The sequence below is a fragment of the Microcebus murinus genome, chromosome 5, assembly GCF_040939455.1.
Source record: "Microcebus murinus isolate Inina chromosome 5, M.murinus_Inina_mat1.0, whole genome shotgun sequence".
Classification (NCBI taxonomy): Eukaryota; Metazoa; Chordata; class Mammalia; order Primates; family Cheirogaleidae; genus Microcebus; species Microcebus murinus.
In genome coordinates this window covers 111276856-111284361 of record NC_134108.1, presented here as the reverse complement: position 1 = coordinate 111284361, position 7506 = coordinate 111276856, and positions in this window count along the sequence as shown.

Below are 7506 nucleotides of genomic sequence, written 5' to 3'. Positions count from 1 at the left end.
CTCCTTCTGGCGCCTCCGGGCGGCCCCTGCGGCTGGGTCCTGCCTCCTCCTCTGAGACCTGCCGCTTTGGAGAAGGTTTCCGGAGCAGAGGTTTGGAGCAAGGATCTCCAAATTCGTGAGCGCCCTTCTTTCAGTGATATATTCTGAACACGCAGCCAACAAATATGCACAGACATACAGGCCATGTGCACAAACACAGATCACACATGAGAAGGGGCGAGATTAAGCCTTTACAATAGAAATTGTAATGTGCTCTCTGCCTTCCCTCCTGGGACCCCCTGGGCTGCGCCCCCTCTGGTGCCCGTCCCGTCCCGTGTAGAGCTCCGCCGGGCTTGGTGCAGCCCTGGCCCGAGAGCTGGGCAACAGGACCGTGTGAGCCTGGGCGGGCTCCCTCACATTCCTCATGCTTCCTCTGCGCTCAGCCGTAAAGGAGCACAGCAAGAGCCACAGTATTATACAGAATATTCATATTCACGGAAGTCAAGTCCGCAGTTCAGAGTCCGATGACGCGCAGGGGCGGTGGGCCTGATGGTTTGAAGGTGGTCACTAGACTGCAGGGTGCTGGCCTCGGGCCTCAGCCCCGCCCCTCCTGTGAGAGGACACCCTGGCAGGCGCCTGGCACCCTGGGGACGGTGAGGATCAGCCCGCCCAGGGTAGGACAGGCCTCTGCAGCGCCACTGCCCCAGATCTCTGCCCTCTGACTCTCTCGGGGACAGAGAACACGGTCAGAGACCTCCATGCCTTCTCCCGTAACTTGGCTCTCAAACTCCTCCCACTAGGACTTGCCTGTGGCACCTTGAGCACGATGGGTCTGACCCAGGTGGGATCGGGAGGGTCAGCAAGTCCTTCCCGGGACACCCACCTGGACAGGACACGTGCTGTCTGCACTCACCCACTGACACCCTCTGCCGGCTGTGGCATCTCATCGCCAGACGTGTCAGGGCTGAGGCCAGGACGACCCCACCCCTGCCTTTTCCCTTCCTTCTTCCTCCCCTTCCCGACCCCCACTCTCTCCCGCTTTTCCTTTATCCCTCCCTTCCTTCCTTTGTGCTCTTTCCTTTCTCTTGACATCTTTCTTTTCTGCTGCTTTTGTTCCCTTTTATTTTTGCTTATTTATTAGGCTAATTTATTAAATTTATTTGTAGATACAAATAATCTAGAAAATGTATTAGATTTTCTAGAAGAATGTTTTTTGGACGGGTGTACTGGCTCATGCCTGTGATCTCAGCACTTTGGGAGGCCACGGTGGGAGGATGCCCTGAGTCCAGGAGTTCAAGGTTGCAATGAGCTGTGACCGCACCACTGCACTGCGGCCCGGGCAGTAGAGTGAGGTCCTGTCTCCACATGCACACAGAAAGGCTCTTTCCCTCTGGCCTCATTCCTTTGTCGTTATACATCTCAGAAATTGGGTGGAAGCGATGTCCCCTCACCTCCCCTGCAATCTCAGATTTGGAAGCAGGTGGACTGCCCATTCAGAGGGTGGTGGGACAGGTGTCCCAGGCCAGGAGGGTCCAGCTGCCCTCCCTCCTCTGGCCGTGGCTGGGGCAGGCCCTGAGTCCTCAGAGAGGGAGAGAGGCGGAAGTCTGTGAGACACCTTGGTGGGCCATTTCGGTTGTGGAGATGAAAGCCTTGCCTGGCAGAGTCTCTCCCATCAGAGGCAGATGGCCAGAGGAAGGTGGCCGCTGCCCCGCCCCTGGGGCTCTGCTCGGCAGGCCGACAGCCTGGAGCTCAGCCCTCCAGCCAGGTCCTGATGGGGGAGATTGGAGGGACAAATTTAAAGTTGAAACAAAAACCACCACCTTGTGTGCATGTGTGTCTGTTTGCTTCTTCTTTTTTTTTTATTTCGGCATATTATGGGGGTACAGATTTTAAGATTTCAATAAATGCCCATTCCCCCCTCCCCCCACAAGTCTGAGTCTCCAGCATGACCATCCCCCGGATGGTGCACATCTCACTCATTATATATGTATATACCCACCCCTCCCCCCTGCCCCCTTGCCCCTCTCACCTGCCCAATATCCTATTACTGTAGTACCTATGTGTCTACTTAGGTGCTGCTCAGTTAAACCAGTTTGCTGGTCAGTATATGTTTTGCTTGTTTTTACTTTATTTTTTATTTTATTTTATTTTATTTTATTTTGGCATATTATGGTGGTACAGATTTTAAGGTTTCAATAAATGCCCTTTTCCCCCCTCCCCCAACAAGTCTGAGTCTCCAGCATGACCATCCCCCAGATGGTGCACATCTCACTCATTATATATGTATATACCCGCCCCCCTCTCCCCTCCCCCCTGCCCAATAACCTATTACTGTAGTACCTATGTGACCACTTAGGTGCTGTTCAGTTAATACCAATTTGGTGGTGAGTTATGTGGTGCTTGTTTTTCCATTCTTGGGAAACTTCATTTAATAGTATAGGTTCTAGCTCTAACCAGGAAAATATAAGATGTGCTATATAACCATTGTTTCTTAGAGCTGAATAGTACTCCATGGTATACATATACCACATTTTATTAATCCATTCTTGAATTGATGGGCATTTGGGCTGTTTCCACAGCCTTGCAATTATGAATTGTGCTGCTATAAACATTCGAGTGCAGGTGTCTTTTTTGTAGAGTGTCATTGGATCTCTTGGGTAGATGCCCAGCAATGGGATTGCTGGATCAAATGGTAGATTCACTTGTATCGCTTTAAGGTATCTCCATATTGCTTTCCACAGAGGTTGACCTAGTTTGCAGTCCCACCAGCAGTGTAGGAGTGTTCCTCTCTCTCCGCATCCACACCAGCATTTATTGTTTGGAGACTTTTTGATAAAGGCCATTCTCACTGAAATTAAGTAATATCTCATTGTGGTTTTGATTTGCATTTCCCTGATGATTAGAGATGTAGAGCATTTTTTCATATGTTTGTTGGCCATTCTTCTGTCTTCTTTAGAAAAGTTTCTGTTCAAGTCCTTTGCCCACTTTTTAATAGGGTTATTTGATTTTTTCTTCCTGATTTTTGTGACTTCTAAGTATATTCTAGTTGTCAGTCCCTTATCGGATGCATAGGATGCAAAAATTTTCTCCCATTCTGTAGGTTTTCTGTTTACTTTCCTGACTGTTTCTTTGGCTGTGCAGAAGCTTTGTAGTTTGATCATGTCCCATTTATTTATTTTTGTTGCTGCTGTGATTGCCTTTTGGGACTTCTTCATAAACTCTTTGCCTAGGCCGATGTCTGGGAGTGTGTTTCCAGCATTTTCCTCTAGAATTCTAATAGTTTCATACCTTAGGTTTAAGTCTGTTATCCAGTGTGAGTTGATGTTTGTGAGAGGTGAAAGGTGTGGGTCCTGTTTTAGCCTTCTACAAGTGGCTATCCAGTTTTCCCAGCACCATTTGTTGTAAAGGGATTCTTTTCCCCAGCGTATGTTTTTGTCTGCTTTGTCAAAGATTAGATGGCCATATGAGGATGGTTTTATATCAGGATTCTCACATCTGTTCCATTGGTCAATATTCCTATTTTTGTGCCAATACCAGATTGATTTAATTACTACAGCTTTGTAGTATAGTTTGATATCTGGTATATTAATGGCTCCCATTTTGTTTTTGTTGCCTAGAATTGCTTTTGATATTCGGGGTCTTCTTTGGATCCATACGAAGTGTAAAATTATTTATTCTATATCTGTGAAGAATGCTGATGGGATTTTAATAGGTATTGCATTGAGTCTGTAGATCAGTTTGGGTAGTATAGACATTTTAATGATGTTGAGTCTGCCAATCCACGAGCATGGTATGGATTTCCATCTGTTTCCATCTTCTGCTATTTCCTTCCTCAGTGTTTCATAGTTCTCCCTGTAGAGGTGTTATGTATATTCCTAGGTACTTTAATTTCTTTGTTGCTATTGTGAAGGGAATTGAGTCTTTGATTTGGTTCTCAATTAGATTGTTGTTGATATATATGAATGCCTCTGATTTCAGTGTATTGATTTTGTATCCTGAGACTTTACTAAATTCATTTATCAGTTCCAGGAATTTCTTGGTTGAATCTTTGAGGTTTTCTAGATATAATATCATATCATCAGCAAACAGTGAAAGTTTGATCTCTTCTGCCCCTATTTGGATACCTTTAATTCCACTTTCCTCTCTGATTGCTGTAGCCAGGACTTCCAGCACTATGTTGAATAGAAGTGGAGATAGTGGGCAGCCTTGCCTGGTTCCAGTTCTAAGTGGGAATGCTTTCAATTTTCCCCATTAAGTATGATGTTGGCTATGGGTCTGTCGTATATGGCTTGTATCATTTTTAGGTATGTTCCTTCTATGCCTATTTTCTTAAGTGTTTGTATCATGAAAGGATGTTGAATTTTGTCAAAAGCTTTTTGTGCATCTATTGAAAGAATCATGTGGTCTTTGTTTTTGCTTCTGTTTATGTGGTGAATTGCATTTATAGATTTATGTATGTTTAACCATCCCTACATCCCTGGGATTAAGCCCACTTGGTCGTGATGGATTATTTTTTTGATAAGCGTCTGGATTCTGTTAGCTAAGAATCTGTTGAAAATTTTTGCATCTATATTCATTGGGGATATTGTTCTGTAGTTTTCTTTTTTGATTGCATTCTTTCCTGGTTTTGGTATCAGAGTAATATTCGCTTCATATAAGGTGTCGGGGAGGTTTCCGTTCTTCTCGATATTGTGGAATAGTTTCTGCAAGATAGGTACTAGTTTTTCTTTGTAAGTGTGGTAAAATTCGGGCATGAAACCATCTGTACCGGGACTTTTCTTTTTGGGGAGAATTTAAATTGCTGTTTTTATTTCAGCTGTTCACATTGGTCTGTTCAGGGAATCTATTTATTTCCTGGTTGAACCTAGGGAGGCTGTGTGTTTCTAGAAATTTGTCCATTTCCGCCACATTTTTCAGTTTGTGTGCATAAAGATTTTTGTAGTATTCCTAAATTATATCTTGTATCTCTTTGGGATCAGTTGTGATATCTCCTTTTTTGTTTCTGATGGAGCTTATTAGAGATTTCTCTTTTCTGCTTTTCATTAGCCTAGCCAATGGCATGTCAATTTTGTTTATTTTTTCAAAAAACCATCTTTTTGTTTTATTAATCTCCTGAATAGCTTCCATGTTTTCCATTTCGTTTAGTTCTGTTTTGATATTGTTGATTTCACTTCTTCTGCTGGGTTTGGGGTAGGTATCTTCTTTTTTTTCCAGCTCTTTGTGTCGTTTCATTAGATTGTCTATTTGTGATATTTTGACTTTTGGTTATAGGCATTTATGGAGTTACACTTTCATCTCAGAACTGCTGTTAGCTGTGTCCCAGAGCAGTTGATAACTTGTCCATCCATTGTCATTATCTTCATAGAATTTTTTTATTTCCATCTTGATTTCTTCATTTATGAAGTAATCATTTAGTAGGAGGTTGTTTAATTTCCACGTTTTTGTGTAGAAATGTGAGTTTCTGTTAGTGTTGATTCCTACTTTTATTCCACCATGATCTGACAAGATACATGGTATGATTTCTATTTTTTTAAATTTCTTTAGTTTTACTTTGTGTCCTAGGATATGGTCAATCTTATAGAATGTCCCGTGAGCTGATGAGAAGAACGTATATTCAGTGGATTTTGGGTAGAATGTTCTGTAGATGTCTGTCAGACCCAATTGTTCCAGGGTTTTGTTTATGTTCATTATTTCTTTATTAATTTTCTGTTTGGAGTATCTTTCTTGTGCCGTCAGTGGGGTGTTGAACTCTCTGGTGATTATGGAGTTGCTATTAATACATTATTTAGATCCAGTAAGGTTTCCTTTATGAAACTGGGTGCACCTAAGTTGGGTGCACATATATTTAAAATTTTTATCTCTTCTTGTTGAAGTGTGCCCTTCACCATTATATAATGACCCTCTTTGTCTTTCACTACTTTTCTTGGTTTAAAAACTAAATCGTCTGAAATTAGAACTTCCACGCCAGACTTCTTTGGCTTCCACTTGCCTGGAATACTAATCTCCACCCTTTTAATTTTAGTCTATATGCATCCTTGCAGGTTAGATGTATTTCCTGAAGACAGCATATACTTGGCCTGTATTTTCTTATCCATTCAGCCAGCCTATGTCTCTTGAGTGGAGAGTTTAAGCCATTCACCTTTATTGAGAGAACTGATAGGTAAGGTAGATTATTGTTCATTCTGTCAGGTTGGATGTTGTTGCTTTGATTTGTCTCTTTAGCCATTGTAATATCTGGCCTTTAATCTTTGGGTTTTGGTTGTTTTTATATTTGTGAGTTTTTATTATGTTTTTCGTACTCAAAAGACTGTTTTGAGTACTTCTTGTAGGGCTGGTCTTGGTGAATTCTCTGAGACTTTGCCTGTCTGAGAATGTCTTTATTTCTCCTTCATATACGAAGCTTAGTTTTGCAGGGAGTAAGATTCTAAGCTGGGCATTATTTTGTATCAGAAGAATGAGAATTGGGCCCCAGTCTCTCCTTGCTTGTAAAGTCTCATTAGAGAAGTCTGGTGTTATTCGAATTGGCTTTCCCTTGTATGTTACTTGCTTCTTTCGTCTTACAGCTCTTAGAAGGGCCTCTTTAGTTGATATTTTGGTCAGTCTGATGACTGCATGTCTTCCTGTTTGTATTGAATATCCCAGTGGTCCTCTGAGCTTCGTGAACTTGTATATCGAGATTTTGAGCAAGGCCTGGGAAATTTTCCTCTATTATATCTTTAAATAGCTTGTCCAACCCTTGAGTGTTGTCTTCTTCCCCTCTGGTAACCCTATGACCCCGACATTAGGTTTCTTCTTATAATCCCACATCTCTAGTAGGCTTTGCTCTTTTCTCTTGTTTCTCTGCTCTATCTCTGTGACTGTTTTATTTAGTTGTACGGTGTTATCTTCAATCTCTGAGAGTCTTTCTTGTGTTTGATCTACCTTGTTCTTGAGCGTTTCCACTGTATTTTGTAGTTCCCTGAATTGATTCTTCATTTCCAGGAGTTCGGTTAAACTTTTCTTCATTGTGTCTATTTCTTTAGTGAACTTTTGTTCTAGGTCCTGGAGGCTTTTTGTGGTTTCTTTATGTTGGTTATTGAGTTGTTCTTGCAGATCGGTGAGTGTTCTCATGATCCACATACGAAATTCCTCTTCTGTCATTTTGGTTGCCTGATTTTGGTTGGTGTCCGTTTCTATGGTGCTGGTGCTCCTCTTTGGGGGTGTGTTTTCCATTTGGTTCTTCATATTTTTGGAGTTCCTTCGCTGATTTCTTCCCATGTTGGTCGATCAGTTGTTGTTTCTTTTCTTTAGGTTTTTGTTTGAGTATTCACACACCTTGTTTAGTTTCTGAGCCGGTAGGTGGTGTCTATGGGTGAGATTCGACCACTCCCTGTATGATGAGTCGTAGGTGCTGTGAAAAGGGTGTGCAGGATGTCCTCCCTGTCAGTAGGTGGCGCTTGCTTGGAGGAACAGGCTACGCTGTTGTTTTGTGTCCTGTTATCAGCTCTTGTTCCTGTAGAGAGGCACTCTAGTGCCTCAGGTGTTCGG